Raw genomic sequence first — 17,695 nt, 5'->3', positions numbered from 1 at the left:
AAGTCTCCAAAAATAATTATACACTAATAAGCATCATACCCCTGTTTATGATCCATAGACTTGTGATATTATTGGGAAAAGTTATATACTGCTTAAATTATTTAAAAAGCTCCACTTTAGTTGTTAGTCTGAAAATGAATTGCATGAAAATATTGAAACCACATACATGTATTTCTATTGACTAAATCACATAAGGACATTCCATTTTAAAAGTGCTATTGAAATTCATGATGCTGTTAAAAACAAGGCCATTATCAGCCTCATCTTATTTGCCCAACCAATTCTGACCATAACCACGAGGTATACCAATGCTGCAGAAGATGAAATAATTTATCTACCAGCAGCATTGTTCTGAGGAAAAATTTGTAAGATGAATATTTCTACAAAAAGGTTCTGAGACTAGTGAGACTGATCTTTGAGTTCAGAAGGGGAGTTCAGACTATATTCAGACTTTCGCAATGCTTAACACATTAAGGTTTCTGCCTCATTCAGAAAGGTTCAGAAAAGAGAGAAGAAAGAAATTTGGAATTGTATTCATTCAGCTGGAAACACTGCCAGGGAGAAAACATGACATGATTTTAAGTAGCTCAGCAACAGCTTTGAAAGCTGTCTCAAAACAAAAATAAAATAATATCCTTTTAAATCTCCGGAGATTCTCCAATGTATCAATAGGAAAAAAAAAAGTCTGCTTAGCCCTTTTGAACCATTTTGTTGCAATTTATAATTTAAGTTATAAATTAAGTTAAAATATTTGAGTGCTAAACTGATATGTAAAGTTGTTGGTGGAAATGGTATTCAAACCAAGTGTTGCTTGAGCAACAAATGAAATGTTATGAAGCATCATCCTGAAAATTTAAAAAGAACTCTGAGAATTTTAGTTTACAATTAATTATTACTCGGGTAAGTGAACCTTATGCCTCCATGTCTCTTACCATCCACAGTGCACTGTTTTCCCAATTAGACATATAATTCAATTATAATATGATTTCCTGATTGGTATTAATAGATAGCTACTAGAACATGGTGCATGTTGCCATGTGCATTCTCATTACAGATAGCAGGCTGTTGAGATAAGATACATGGTACAAATGTTGTATTAGTTTGTAAAGTAAAACATTTGCAGATGCTGTAAATTTGAAATAAAACAAAGAATCCTGGGAATACTTAAGCAGTTAAGTATCATCTGTGGCGAGAGAAACAGAGCTAACATTACAGGTTTCTTATCTTCCGTACGGATTAGAAAGGCTGATAGTCTGAAGTAAATGAATTCAATGTTTGAGTGATAGAGCCTGGCAAAGGCATTTTCCACATCAGGCTTAATTTTCCTCATTTGTTGTTTCCCCTTCATCATTGAGTTTTCAACCATGCCTGCTACATCTTGTGCATTTCTGCTCTCACCCTTGTCCTGCCACACAGAACGAGGAGAGTGTTCCAATTGCTCTCTCCTGCCACCCTACCCGCCAAGGGACTATTCAACCATCTTTAATTTGATACCACCACCAGTCTCATCATACTTTCCCCTCACCTTTCAGCATTCAAAGCTACATTTAATGTCAGAGAAATGTATACAATATACATCCTGAAATTATTTTTTCTTCGCAACCATCCCAGGGGTGCAATGCTAGCCGGAGCACCCCCGGCACATCTTTAAGAAAAAAGCCAAACTAAACAAGCTAACTAATTAGGTGCCGCCCAGGGTGATTTGAGTATCTCAGAAACTGCTGATCTCCTGGGATTTTTACGCACAACAGACTCTGAAGTTTACAAAGAATGGTGCCAAAAACAAAAAAAATCCAGCCAGTGGATTTAACAAGATGTTTTTGCTCACAGAACAGCCACTCGCTGGATTGTTTTTGTTTTTGGCATCATTCTTTGTAAACTCCAGAGTCTGTTGTGCGTAAAAATCCCAGGAGATCAGCAGTTTCTGAGATACTCAAATCACCCTGGGCAGCACCTCATTAATTAGCTTGTTGAGTTTAGCTTTTTTCTTAAAGATGTGCCAGATACACTCTGGCTAGCACTGCACCCCTGAACCATCCATGAAAACAGAAGAGTGCCCCAAAGAATGAATGGCAGTTAAATGTTAGAACCCCAAAGCCCCCCCCCCAGCTTCCTCTCCCACACATAAGCAGCAGCAAAGCAATGAACCCCCTCCCCCACCAGCAAAAAAAGCATCAGCGCCCCCCCTGAGCACTCAAGCATGCAGCAAAGCATCAGTAAAGACACAGACTTGCAGTACCCCAGAGACTATTCATTTACCTGGTAATTTGAAATACCACAGGCTCTCTCTCCCTCCCCAATAAGGGACAAAGAGGTGTCTCTGTTTCACAGTGAGAGGGGAGACGTAAAAAACAACTCCCTGATTTACAATGTTAAAAGTCCGTTGTATCGCTTTTTCTGAGCTCTATGCCCAAAGAACTCAGGTCTCTGGGCACACAGTCAGAGATCTTCCGTCTCCCACGACACACCGAATTCCTGCAGAGGCATTGGCCTCAAGTCCGCCTGCCTCCAGAGCCATGAAATCCTGAAACTCTGAGGGTGAGGTAATCTTCTAGGCCGTGTCCTTGGTATATTGAATAATGGCCAGTTGTGAGACCCCGAGAGCGGGTCCCATTCCCGCAGAGAACCGAAGACAGCATGTAACACCAGGTCAGGGTCTTCAAAAGAACCCTGAAAGGGAAAAATAGAGATATTAAAGATGGAAATAGAGCTCTTTCTGAAGATGCAAGCAAAGGAGTTGCTGTTAAGCACCATTGAATTATAGAAACATGCAGCACAGTAATGGGCCCTTGGCTCTGTTCACCTCATCCATGCTAACCGTGATACATATCTATGTTCTGGGCAAAAGACTCTAACTATTCTTTCAATGTGTCTCATAATTTTATAAACATCTATAAAGTCACCTCTCATCATCCTCCTACTATCAGCCACTTAGGTTCCAGTGAGAATAAACCTAGCCTATTCAATCCTTCAATATAACTACAGCCCTCCATTCCATACAACATCCTGGTGAATCTCTTCTGATATCTCTCTATAATGCTACCATACCCTTCCCGTAATGTGGCAGCCGTAACTGTACACAATACCCTGATTGCAATCTCGTCAATAGTGCAATATGACTTTCCATTACTTGAAACTTAGTGCCTTGGTCTATGAAAGCAAGCAAACGTAATGCTATTCTTACTATCCTATCCACCTGGTCAATGTTCAGCAAGCTGTGGACTTATACTCCAAGGTCTCTCTCCAAAGACCCTCTCTCCCATTTAATCTCAGGCTTGACTGGAATAATTAACATTTGCCACAACTCTGCTCAACCTTCCAAATGGCAGAGGCTGCCCAAGGACTTTTTCCTCTGCGATGTTTTCTCTTCCATCTCCCATGAACATCCCATTCTCTTACTTAATGACACTTTTGGGTACAACTCATGAAAATGCAACCCCTGCCCTTTTACTTCTATTCTTCACACTATGCAATGACCCAAACATTCATCCTAGAGCGGTTATTTTGCATTCACTGCTCATAATGCAGCCTACATTCCACTGGAGAAATGAATTGCAGATCAAGTGACCACTTTGAAGAAGTTCCATTAAGTCCACATGGTTGGCTCTCTCCTTATCATTTTGATTTTCCATCTCACTTGCACTCTGAATTTTCTGGCTTTAGCTTCTTGCAGTGAACATTGCAAGAAACCAAGGAACAGCACACATTTTCCACCTTTGTATATTACAGCCCTCAGCACTTAATAATGAATTCAACAATTTCAGCCTTTCCCCTGAATTTCAGAATTGTCCAATTCTCATGAAAGGTTACTGAGCTGAAATATTATTTCTATCTCCACAGGTGCTGCCTGTTTCCAGTATCCTCTGAATATATTTCCAGTCTCCATTAACTACTTCACTATTTTAGCCATTTATTTTTTAATTCTTCTTCCTTACACTTTCTGATTTGATTCATCTCTTTCTATGTACATCATTTTCTGTCATATAAATGTGATTAATACTGGACAACAAAGGTTCTGCTTCCTGAACACTTTTGGGTGTATCTTTTTTTGGGCTGCTGAGCATGAAAGTCACCATAAAATTTCTCTATCAAGCACCATTTTTTTAAAAATCGCCTATATTTGTTACTTAAGTTAATAATTCAAGTCAATTAAAATGTTCTTGTCCAGACATGCTTGGGTATGCTTCTGCAGGGCAGGTTTTAGAAAGACAATAAAACCATCACACACACACACCATTGCATTTATATATACTGTACATATCTCAGTTTTGTGATCATATTGATGAGCATGCTCTATGTGCAGAGCATATTGTGTGTATTCATTATAATAAAGTAATTGTAATTTCATGAATATTTGTGATAGCAAAATGTCTTGCCAATGTTGCAACAGTCGTGCTATTTTTGGCAAGTGTACGCTTAAATCTCAAAGATGGAGATTTTCCTCTTTTTAAGAAAGCCTGTGATCTCTAAATTGGAAACCAAGACAAAGCCTGGGCTCCTCACACTTGTTGTGCAATATGTGTTGTCAATCTTAGAACTTGGCTCAGAAATACTCAGGAGTCAATGCCGTTCACTGACTCGATGATAAGGCGAGAACAGAGGATCCTAAGGCAGACTGCTACTTCTGTCTGACTTGTGTGCTTAGTTTCTCTGCTAAAAATGAGAAATCCATTGAATACCCCAATCTCCCTTCAGCCACGAGACCTGCGCTGCATGACAATAGTCCTCCAGTACTGAAGCCACCAGAGACATGGAATCTAGAAGAGGCAGACAAAAATGCCATGATGCACAAGCCGGGAATGGAAAACAACACTGATATTGATACAGATCTTGATCTTGAACCATTTCTGTTGAGTGAGCCTCATCTGATAACTCAATCTGAGTTGAATGACCTGGTCAGAGACTTCAGTTTGTCAAAGACAAAAGCAGAATTACTGGGTTCAACTCCGCAAAAATGGAATCTGCTGTCACCAGGCACAACATTTTCCATGAATGATTTTGATATTTGAGACAGATGTTTCCCAGAATAACTGATGCCAAGAATAAGGAAGGCATTTTTGTTGGTCAACAAATCAAACAGGTCATCAATGACAAGAAGTCCAAATAACTTATAGAAGGACCAGAGAAAATCGCACGGAAGGCATTCAAGGATTTTGTTGAACACTTCCTTGGCAACTACAGAGCACCAACCTACATGCAGTTGGTTGACAATATGCTTTAAGCATACAAAACCATTAAGTACAACATGTCACTGAAGATTCATTTTCTGCATTCCCATTCAGATATTCCCTGCAAATCTTGGTTCTGTCAATGACAAGCATGGTGAAAGGTTTCACCAGGACATTGCGGTCATGGAGAAACGGTATCAGGGCAACTGGAATCCATCAATCCTGGCTGATTATGGTTGGACACTTAAGCGAAAAGCCTCAGACACTGATAACAAATGAAAATCATCAACAAAACATTTATAATTAAGTTGAACTATTCCAAAGCATCAGCACCATTATGCAATTAAATGCATTTTATTCAATTAAAGTTATTGTTTCTCTGAACTCCTATGTGCAGCATGTAGTCTGAAGTTATATTTGTGTTCAGCTTCAAACAGTCTGTCATAAACACAAAATACATTCTGAGGAAGCAACACGTTTAAAAAAAATTGCAGTGTAATTAGACTTCATCATCTTCCACTCTGTCACCTCGCCTCTGCATCAAGATTCATTTTCAATGAGCATCACTAGCACTGGAGCTATATACTTCCCCCTTGTCGTATTCCCATTGTTCCGGCTCCTCTGCAATATGTTTGGATTCTCAGTTCTGGTGAAAGGCCACAAGCATTGATTTTGTTTCTCTCCCACATAGGGTGGCATGGTAGTATAACGACTAGCATAACACTATTAAATCGTGTTTAATTCCTCTGCTATCTGTAAGAAATTTGTGCATTCTTCCCATCATCTGGATGCTCTGGCTTCCTCTCATATTCGAGAGACATACAGGTTAATAGGTTAATAGGTCAAATGGGTGTACTTGTTGGGCCAGAAGGGCATGTTATTGTGCTGTACCACAAAATAAATAAAACATAAATAAATGTTTCCTGAATTGTTGACTTCATGAGACCTGCTGGCTTTTGTGGTGAGCTGTAGAGCATTGGGCTTTGAGGTTTCTAGAGCACCTATATTTATTAATTGTTGTTTTAACTAGAGACTTCAAGCCTTTGCGGTTTCTGTTTAATCTTGTCAAGTTTAGTTTGACTGGCATGGGTTTTCCATGTACTGTGATTATTTATAACAGACTTCTGATTAGTGCTTATCATGGGGTCCTTGTTTTGAGAATGATTTGTCTCACAATGTCACTTGGTGAACCCACCGATGTTCTGTTAGAAATCCTATATATAAACTCTTTGTTTCTATTTTTATATGGGAGTCTGTTGTTCCTCCTGCACCTGGGTACAGTTGTTGCTAGCGCACACCATGACCGTTCACCAGCTTCAACATTCTGTTCTATTTCTATATCTTAACTCATATGGCAATAATAAGACAACAATATTAGCTGACTTAACCCCTAGCAATGCATTTGTTTGATTTTAGGAATACTCAATTCAGGTGTCAGAATTCCTCCCAGGAAGAGGTCTTGTGCATTAATGCAAATAACAATGTTATGACTTCCAAATCCATTTTTATCACTCCATCTGTTGCTACTGCCAATTTCCTCATCTTGATCACAAAGATTGAACAGTGTAAGTGGCCATTTTTAGTCATTTAAAGAACAGTTATTTAAGAAGTTTGCAGTAAGAGTTTGATTTCTAGAAATATCAGGAAGATATTACATTGTTGCATTTGGCTACATAAACTTTTACCAATTGTCTTTAATGCCAACAAAGTGCAAACCATAAGTGCTCGTTGCAAAACATTTGTTTATTAATAAAAGAGGAGAATCTGCTTCAGGATGATTACCTGCACTAATTCATGATTCAAGGTGCTTTAGAATCTTTTTTTCCTTAAGCTTCCTTTTAAAAATGAACCTTCTTTTAATGAAGTTGTGACTGTTTAAAGTGATGGCCACTCCATTGAGTTTCCTATCCCATGAATTAATAGGGAATTGAACTATGTTTACATAAAGCCTGTCAATAAAAATTGCCTGAGGTTTTGCACTACACTGAACATGATTCTATAATGTAGCCCACTCTATGTCAGCCTCCTATTCCCCAAACCTTTTATAGTCTAAGATGAGAGCACATAGATAAAAGGTGTAAAGTGGGAGGTTTAGAGGGAAACTCAGGGGGAGTTTTTTCTATCAATACAGTTGGAATCCACAGTATATTGCCTGAGACAGCGGCAGAGGTAGGTTCTGTCTTAACAACTAAAAGCACCATAGCAAGAATTTGGATCGCTAGGGAATTGAACACAATGGACTAAATGCAGATGAACCAGATTAGTAGAGATAGGTGCAACAGTTGGCTTGAGTATGGAGACCAGTTCTCATTGATGGGTCAAAGGTGGAGAGATTCAGCTGCTTTAGGTTCCTGGGTATTAACAGCTTGGATGACAGGACCTGGAGCCAGCACATAGATATAATCACAATGATTCTACCTTATTAGAAGGTTAAGGAGCTTTGGCTTGTCACTAAGTACTCTAACAAATTTCTACAGATGTTGAAAGTAACCTGGCACAGCAATTCTAATGCACAGGAATACCAGAGGGTAGTGGGCAAAGCCCGGTCCATCATGAGCACAGCCCTCCCTGCCATTGAAAGCGTCGGCCTCCTGTATTCCCGTGTATGGAACTTCTGTACCAGAGCATGATGCAACCAGTCAGGACACCTCCAAAAATGCACCAAGGAACCCTACCATCCAAGACATGCCTTCTTCTCACCACTACCATCAGGCAGAATGCACTACACCACCAGGTCAGGACAGCTATCACCTTACAACCATCGGGTTCTTGAAACAAACCGCATAAACCTCACTCTACTTCAGCAATGGAACTCTGCAGATCACCTCTTGAACTACTGTGGGGTTTTTCCTGTATGTATGTATGTATGTATGTATGTTTGCATGTATATATTTATTGATTGATTGATTGATTGCACTCATATATTGATTCGGACAGTCTTTTTTCTTAACTGTTTAGTACAATTTATTGAATGTATAATTTAAATTTGGTGTGTTTTCTGTACCTACTTGCTTGGCCTGCTCAAACAATGTTTTCATTGTCCCTGTTCCTCGCAGTACTTGTGCATATGATAAACAACTTGACTTAAATGGCCTATTTCTGTAACGTGTGACTACGGCTCTAAACTACTCACAAAATTTAATCCACAGCTTCAAACTATCATTAGAACTTAATAACCGCTAAATGTTTAAAAGTAGAAAATCACAAACGTACAATCTCAATAAGTGTTGTAGACATCAATAAATTACTTAAACTATTGTTATCAGAGAACAATAAAAGGAGGAATAAAATGGCACAGAAGGAATAGATTAATAGGACCAGCTCAGCTCAATGGAGAAGCCTGAGCATTGCAGCCATAAGTGTAATGGCACTGCACTCAAGTCCTCACAGAGACCTCCCTTACTGCTTCCTGCTAGGAGTTTTTACATTGCTCCTGGAGGGTTTCTACTGCCAATATTGTTATAGATGAGATTATTTCTATTTTCTGTTTTGTCTTGTTTTAATTTCAGAACTTGCTTTTTGCAATATTACCTCAGCAGTGAGTAAATAATGAATTGGCCTCAGAAGTTTGAAATAATTGGAAATTAATGGGAATAATCTTTGAATCTTTCCATGTGGTCCTTAAAATATATTAAACAGTCTATGAAGGAAAACAATGGCACTCCTGCCTTAGGCTGCAAACTCAATCAAACAGTGAAGCCTAGAAGTGACAAGTGCATGTACAAAGGTTACAGTAGCTGAGAGACTTAAATAAAGACAGGCAATGTTATGAAGATATAGAAAAGTAGACCTGAAAGACAGTGGAAGACTAGGTTCAGTTCAGAATTGTACAACAGGCTTTCAAAAAGTTTGGTTGTTTTGCAAAGGTGTCAATTATTGTCAAGGGAATAAAGTTTGTGAGAGAGACTATGTTGGAGGCTTTGATACTGAGTTAAAAAAAGTCGTAACTCCTCCAAGAGCATAATTCAGGCTGCATAGATGTGAGCTAGATTTTAAAAAGTGATGCAGAGTGAAGTGGGGTGCAGTCAACATATAGAGGTTAACCCCATGAGCAAAGAAACACTTTGAAGTTAGATCCTTCGGAAGTAACGAGGGTGATAACACAAAGGTACAAAGAGAAGGGCCCCAATGAAGGGTTTCAGCCCAAAATGCTGACTGTCCATTTCCTTCTGCTGATGCTGTTTGATCCACTGAGTTCCCCCCAGCAGTTTTTTAATTGCTCCAAATTCCAACATCTGCAGTCTCTTGTGTCCCTAAGGACAAGCCATCGTTGGTCTAGAAATAATCTAGGTATATAGCATATGTAGGGATGATGTTATTGAGTTGACTTTATGATATAGATATTAATCAAATTTCATTCAAAGTTAACAGGAAATTAGATTGTGTTTGAGATAAAATTAAGATAAAAAGAAATTTAGGATGACCTTATGCAGAGTTTCAACCCAAAATATCGGCAATTCTTTTCCCCCACAGTTGCTGCTTGACCCACTGATTTCCTCCAACAGATTGTTTCCGATATCTACAATCTTTTCTGTTTCTGTCAGATTTTTAAAAAATATGATCAGCATCACAGTGATAGACTGAGGGCTTGCCTCTATTAAATGATTTAATGCATGGTATTGAATGTGTTCAAAATGGTGAGAAGTAGATACTTTTATTAGCCTGCCTCAATTACATAAATCTTCTAATTCCAAGCTGTTACCAAGGAGGTAAATAAAACCAATGCAATAAGACATTTAGATGCTGGCTCAAATCGAATTGGATTGTTACCACTGTGTTAAAATTGTATTTATGAAGACAACTGATAATCAAGTATTATTTGGAAAACAGCAGAGAGGTAAATGTAAATAAACAGGCAATGCTAGAAATACTCAGCAAGTCAAGCAGCATTTGTAGATGCAGAGTTAATGCTTGAGATCAGGGACTTTTCATCAAAACGGGTAAATGACAGACATTTAGAAAACAGTTTTTAGGCAGTATTATGTTGCAAGAGAAGGGGAAAGATGGGAGGAAGAAAGGAAAGACTATGACAGGGTGGTGAGGGGAAGAGAATGCACGATACAGATTGGTCTTGTAAGAGAGGGTGAAGAAGGTTTGTCAATGGTAATAATTCTGATTGAGGATGTGTAAATAGGCTGGAACAGAGGCTAGAGAAACAAATAGAAAAACAAACAAACTGAAAATGTAAGATACAGCTGCATAGTCCCCCAGCATTAGAGTCATAGGGTGTGGAATTAATTTCCTCAGCTCTCCAGTCTGCACTGACCATCAACCACCTTCTTACACTAACCTTACTTTATTCTCCCTGCATTCCCATCAACTTCTAGATTCTACTGAACACCTACACACTAGGGGCAATTTACAGTATGTAACCTATCAAGCCACACGCTTTTGAGAGGTAGGTGGAAAATGGAATATCTAGGAAAACCCTTGTGTTCACAGGGAGCCATACAATCTCCACACAGACAGCACCAGAGATCAGAATTGAAACTGGATAGCTGGAACTGTGAAGCAGCAGCTCTTTTGGATGGGCAAAAGTGCTCTAACATCAGAATTGATCAGTTTGAGATAAGCTGGAAAGCCTTGTTATCTGACATTTTCTATTCATTTTTACGAGATACAGCCCAGTGTAGGTCCTTCCGGCCCTTTGAGCCCAGCAACCTCCGATTTAACTCTAGCCTAATCACAGGACGAATTACAATGACCAATTAACCTACCAACAGGTAGGTCTTTGGACTGTGGGAGGAAACCCACGTGGTCATGAGTAGAATGTATAAACTCCTTACAGGCAGCAGCAGGAATTTAACCCATGTCGCTGGTTCAACACTGTAAAGCGTTGTGCTAACCACTACACTACTGTGCCACCCCTTTTGTTGAATTATTAAGCCCCAAACATAGACAAGTTGACCATTTAGCAGAATATCTCTGTTTAGTCCAAAGGGTGTTCCTGTGAATCCACAATCTTGTGAAGCAGCCTCAAAGGACCTATTGTTCTATTCTTGCTATTTCTTATGTTCTCTTATTTTAATTTTCTCTGTGTTTGGTATCTAAATATTTCTTCAAGAAGTCCAAATGAAGCTCAAGGGATTCCTTTTTGATCATTGCAGCCCTCAGGGTCAACATTGCATTTCTAGTTTTTGTCAGAAATGGCCAGTTCTATTGAAGGAACTGTGAGTGGTGGGGTTTGCTGGGTGGCAATACAGGGATGAATGGTTGTCCTAGGCAGGCTGGATACGGTCAGGGGTCAAAGGGGCAAAGTTGATCTTGGTTCTGAAGAAAAGTCAGTGACTTGAAAAGTTAACTCTGTTTCTCTCGCCTTGGATTCCTGTTGATCTGCTGAGCATTTCCCACATTTTCTAGATTTATTTCAAAAAAGAAGCTATATTTTTTAAGGTGCCATGATTTTAAAGCCAAACCTGACCCAGTAAGGAATAAATTCAGGAAACATTTTTTTCACATAAGAAAAATTTTATTTGCAAAGAATTGTGAATGTCGGATCAATAACTTTTGAACTCGACAAATTTTTGCTAATGAGGATGAATGGGACTATGGATCAAATTTGAATCAATAATATTAAGGTGTGAGCATTAAAATAGCACAACAAGTAGAGATGCTGCTCCACATGTTCAATGATCCTTATTCAGTCTTAACATTCAATGCTGACTGTGTGGAGTTTGCACCTCCTGTGACCATGTGGCTTTCCTCTGAGAATTCTGGTTTCCTCCCACATCTCAGAGTCATGTAGGTCTGTAGTTTTAATGAACATTACAAATTATCCCTACTATGTAGGTGAAAGGTAGTATCTGGAGGGAGTTGAAGGGCAAGTGGAGAGAATAAAATGGGGTTCATGTAGATAATGGTCGGTGTGAATTTGTTGGGCCTGTTTCAGTGCAGTATGACTGAGATATATTCCAACAGAATGGGGAACATCGTTTGATGGGCTGTACAACCTAATTCTCATCTAGGTGTTGATTCTGAGCGAATAATGTCTTTAGGTCTACTTTAAAGTAACACATCAGGTTTGATCATTTGTTTCTAGTTGTAAGCAGCACATTATTTGGCAAATTCAATATACTGTAGCTGGAGGTCAAAATTCACTGAACGCCAACAAGTTTACAGATCAAAATGAAACAGTTTGTTTTATTAGGGAACGGCATCGTGCAGTCAAACTGCAAACTTCGTAGATAGTTTTGTTCATGATTTTATTAAAATGATATTGCATCAGAGTTTATTTTAAAATCGCACTACCTCGAAGGGATTTATCTTCACTAAACCAGTTATTTCACTGAGAGATGCAGCTCTTAGCAGATTATCTTGATTTGTGTCTGTGTGTCTGTGTGTCCGTGCGCTTGCTTCGCAGACCTGTTGTTATAGATTAAAAAAATACCGAAAGAGGCTTTAACTACTGGTGTCGCAGCTACAACTTGGAGCCAGAGTGAGCGCGGGAGGCTGGGAGCAGCGGAACTCTTGTTTGTGGAGTTTGTTGCAGGCGGAAGGCGGGCAGCGCGGAGCCTGCGGAGTGGAGGTGTTGGGTCGGTCGGAAAATTAAATAGCTGGAAAAGGAGGCAAAGCGGCTGGGAGCCGGCGACGGGGCGATGGTGAGTACAGGACTTGGCGGGGGAGACGAGAAGGAAGAGAAAGGGTAAGGTTGGGGCGGAGTCGGTGCCCCAGGACCCGGCCCGATTCCTCCTGACTCACGGTGACTCGAGCTGGTGGCCAGAGGCCGGGCCGCCGCCATGTTGTGTCGGCAGCGCCCGAGCTCTGAGCTGCAGGCCTGGGAAACGCCGGCTCCGAGGGTTGCCGGTCATGCATCACGGGCTTGGCATGGAGGGGAGTGGTGAACCGTTATATCGCATTTATTGAAAGGTCTCCAGGACTGAAGACGGCTGTGTAACTGGGCGCCTACATCGAGGGGGCAAGGGGGTCTGGCTGTGGTTGGGAGAGCCGGAGGAAACCTAGGCCCAGGCCTTCCTCGTGCTTATTGCGCATCAACTGGCAATCAAGCGGCTGCCTCTGGCTGTTCCCGCACACCTCGCCTGCCGTCCGCAGCTTGGCTTCCGTTGACTTGGGTCTTTGTGCGAGTATGGGCCGTGTGATTCTTGATATGCTGGCAGCACCGTCTCCCGTTAACGTACTGGCAGCCGTATTAAGTGAAATGCCTGGATACCCGGATAGGGTAGTACAGGGGCGGTTTAAATGGAACCCTGGCTCTGCAACCTCCTTATTTTAAACGGATTTTGAATGATAAACATCGCTTAGTTGCCAGCATAAAATATGAAGTTTTGGCTGAAAGAGTTCGATTGTCTGTCCTGACCGTAATATTTTTTTCCAAATTTTTGGAAATTTCAGAATATTCTATAAAGCAGCCTAAGGTTTTAGTTTTATTAATGTTAGTGTTCTCGGGAACATTTTTGTTTAACTCTTTAATTACTTAAGCGGGTAATTATAAACTCTATCGTGGTTAATTTTGTTTCAGTGTGTTTTGAAAGTAATTTTAGCACGTGTTAAAAATACCGTAATAATGCTTACAACTTTTGTTCATTATCTACACATTGTGAAGTAATGTCATGTCATGTTTTATATTTAAATCAAATTAACATTAACATTAACCATTCTACAAAAACACTAATGTACTTACTGGAAGGCTAGGCTACAGTTATGCACAGAAAAACAGAGTTAAATGTTTCAGGTTGATACCTTTCATCAGATCTAATGATGAGAGTGCTTTCCATCTGAAGCATTAACTCTGTTTTCTTTGAGGGTTTCCAACATTTTCTGCTTTTATTTCCAATTCTCAAATCAACAGTACCCCATGTATGCAAAGCTTTTGAACTTCAATTCTTCTGTCCTCCTTGAGGATAAAGGAAAAGTTACAAACCTGTGGGATCATTTGATTTATGACGACATTTGTTGTGATTTATAAGCTATTTTGATTTACTAGGCAGTTTCTGTGTGACCATCAGTAATCTAATGAGTGAAATAAAAACAGAAAAATGACCAAGACTTAAATCAGGGAGTGTCTGTGAGGAGAAAAGGTTAATGCATTGGTGCATTTAGCATTGCTAGAGATGTAACTAAAACCATAACAAATGAGAAAATCTGCAGGTGCTGGAAATCCAAGCAATACACACAAAATACTGGAGGAACTCAAAAGGCCAGGCAGTGTCTATGGAAGTGAGTACAGTCAGCGTTTTGGGCCGAGACACTTCAGGTCTCACAACAATCTGCTTGACTCTTAATTTACTTCTGAAACAAACCACCTTACTGTAATGTCAGTGTCTGAACTGAAGTGATAGCTTTAACTGAACTGACTTCAGTGGTTCGAAACATGTTGGAGTCTTATTAAGGATGAGGTTTTGGGATATTTGAAGGCATATAACAAAATAAGCCAAAGTCAGCATAGTGTTCTTAAGGTGAAATCTTGCCTGACAAATCTGTTGGAATTCTTTGAAGAAGTAACTGGCAGGATGGACAAAGGAGAGTCAGTGGATGTTTATTTCAGAAGTCCTTTGACAAGGTGCTGTTTATGGGGCTGCTTGACAAGATAGGAGCCTATGTTATTACAGGAAAGATACTAGCATGGATAGGCGCTAGTTCCTAATTCCTCCACCCATCTTCGCATTGGCCACAAAGTTGTAAATTCCTTCATCCAAACCATTGACGTACAAGGTGAAAAGAAGAGGTCACAACACCGACCTATGTGGAACTTCACTAGTCACCAGCAGCTGACCAGAAAAGGCTCCCTTTATTCCTGCTCTCTGCCTACTGCCAGGTAGTGTTGAAGAAGCAGGGTGTCTGCAGGAGGTTTTATACAGATTGGGAGAATGGGCAAAGAAGTGGCAGAAAGAATATAGTGTATATAAGTGTGTGGTCATGCACCTTGGTAGAAGGAATAAGGGTGTGGATTATTTTATAAAAGGAGAGAAAATTTTAAATCAGAGGTGGAAAGGGACTTGGGAGTCCTTGTGCAGGATTCTCTAAAGGTTAATTTACAGGTTGAATCCTTGCACAGGAAGGCATATGCAATGTTCGCGTACATTTTGAAAGGACTAGAATTTGCTGAGGCTTTATAAGGCATTGGTCAGACTGCAGTTGGAGAATTGTGAGCAGTTTTGGATTCTTCATCTAAGAAAAGATGTGCTGGCATTGGAGAGGGTCCAGAGCAGGTTCATGAGAATGTTCCCAGGAATGAATAATACAGGAGTTTTTATTGGCCTGGGCCAGTACTTGCTGGAGTTTAAAAGAGGAGGGGAGGGTGGGGGAGAATCTCGTTGAAATCTATTGAAAGTCCTTGATAGCCTGGATGTGAAGAGAATGTTTCTGTAGTGGGGGAGTCTAGGACTGGAAGAATCGAGGGGCATCCATTTAGAACAGAAATGAGAAAGAATTTCTTTAGCCAGTGGTTGCAGAATCTGTGGAATTAATTGCCACAGATGACTGTGTAGGCCAAGTGATTGGGTATATTTTAAGGCAGCGGTTGATAGGTTCTTGATTAGTAAAGGCGTCAGAAGTAATGGGGAGAAGGCAGGAGAATAAAGTTAAGAGGGATAATCAGCCATGATGGAATGGTAGAGCAGCTTGATGGGCCAAATGGCCAGATTCTGCTCCTGCGTCTTATGGTCTATGGTCCTATAACCCCCATGTTAAAACAATTGGACCACTGGGAATCAATCCAAGTAAATTCAGATCTGGCTCTAAATGTCTTACAGTTTCTACCTTGTGAAAATCCTGGGACAAGTATGTACACTGATCTCACGGCTTAGTCAAGTAACAGCTTGGCATCATCATATTTACAGAATTATGTCTGCAACATGCCAAACTCATTCATAGTCCTTGAGGAGGAAGCTTGTCTAGGAGGCCTCCAGGTTGACTTCTGATCTCATGAGATCCCAAAACACCTGGTGAAATGTAAGACAGGAAAACTCCTGATTACCTATTAATAACCCTCAGCTAATGAATCAATGCTGGAACACTTTGAACATCACTTGTCAGAAGCACGAAAAGTTGCTAGGGCATGGGATATGCTGGGGACTTCAGTCTTCATCATCAAGAATTGCGCAGTAGCATCACCAATGACAGGTAACAGAGTCCTGAAGGACATGGCTACCCAGACTGAATCTATCTTAATTCATTTTCCCTAGACACCCATAAGATGTTTGTTACTTTCAGGCTGAAGAAATTGCTTTTCAAATTTGCTTTGAATGACTGGCTCATATTAAGATTAACTCCTGTCTGTATTTATCCCAATCGAGAGGAAACATCATCCCTGCTTCTAATCTGTCAAGTCTCTTTAGATCTATGTTTTAATTAAATCACCTTTTATTCTTTTAAACTTGAGTGTATAGTTTTGGTTCCTTAACCTCTCAATGTATGACAGACTCACCATCTTAGGGTCAATCTGGCAATCCTTTGCTGCACATGCTAAACATAAGCATTGTTTGTAGGGATACCAGATGTACAAACACTATTCTGGTGCACAGTTCTGGTGTCCTTTCTATGAATTGGACCTGTATTCCCACCTGGCCCTACATAATCAAAAGGAAAGACTGTTCCTACAATGAGGGTTAACATTTCCATTTCCTTCCTTTACTTGATGTACATGCATGTTATCTTTTAATCATTTGTGTGCAAGGGCACAGATCTCTCTGAACACCTGCTCTTCTCAAACATGCACCATTTTAAAACCGTTCTGCCTTCTACTTTTTCTACTCAAGTGTATAATCTTGCATTATTCACATTGCATTCCATTTGCCATGTTCTTGTCTCATTTACTTAACCAATATCTTCATGATCTCTCTGTGTTCTTCTCACAGCATATAATGTCACCTAACTTTGTATCATCACTGTATTTGGACAATGAGATCAAGAGCAATATATCCAAGTCACTGATGTAAAGTTTGAATGGCTGTGGCATTAGCACTGATCTCTGCTGCACCTAATTTGATACGTTCTCCAATCTGGGGAAAAGATCCATTTGTCTTATTGTTTTTCTGCCTGTTAACCCATCTTCAACCCACCCTGGTGCACGCCTTTATTCAAAATGCTTGGGGCTGAAAGTGTTTCGGATTTTGGAATATATAATTGGTTGGTGCGGCTGTAACAAAACCCAATTCCCCTCGGGATTGATAAAATATGTCTGTCTGTCTGGATTGACATAATTTCCAACTGAATTTATGTACTTCTGGTAAGCAGTCTTTGCTTGCACATATTCATCAGACATGTACTTAATAAAAAATATTATGTACCTTTTTAATACCATGAAAATACAATGCGTGCAGGATAACAAAGCTGCATAGTAGCTTCGGGAGAATACCTGAATCAGTTGTTGAACAACAGCAAACAATGGCTGGCTTTCATTCTCCACCTACAATGCTGTGTTTTGATTAAAAGATTTATTCGTATTTTACTTTCTTAAGGTTTTATGTAAAGAATTAAAACAATCAGTATTATAAATCTGTTCTGGTGTTAGATTTTCGCAGCAGCGATCTTCACAAATCCATTAATGAATTTCTCTGGTGCTTCATTAC

General features: G+C 39.9%; 1 protein-coding gene across 1 annotated transcript in view; it reads left to right on the top strand.

Moving 5' to 3' along the window:
* The first annotated feature begins 12,614 nt into the window (after window positions 1-12,614).
* The window catches only part of cul1b (cullin 1b), a 101,076-nt gene continuing 95,995 nt past the window's right edge, over window positions 12,615-17,695 (top strand). The window contains exon 1 of the mRNA XM_073054372.1: window positions 12,615-12,766. The gene's annotated coding sequence lies outside the window, so the exon portion shown is untranslated. The remainder of the gene's footprint in view (window positions 12,767-17,695) is intronic.

Source organism: Hemitrygon akajei, chromosome 8 (genome assembly GCF_048418815.1).
Source record: "Hemitrygon akajei chromosome 8, sHemAka1.3, whole genome shotgun sequence".
In the NCBI taxonomy this organism is placed as follows: Eukaryota; Metazoa; Chordata; class Chondrichthyes; order Myliobatiformes; family Dasyatidae; genus Hemitrygon; species Hemitrygon akajei.
The sequence above is the reverse complement of the archived record's forward strand: the minus strand, read 5'-3'. Positions and strand labels throughout refer to the sequence as shown.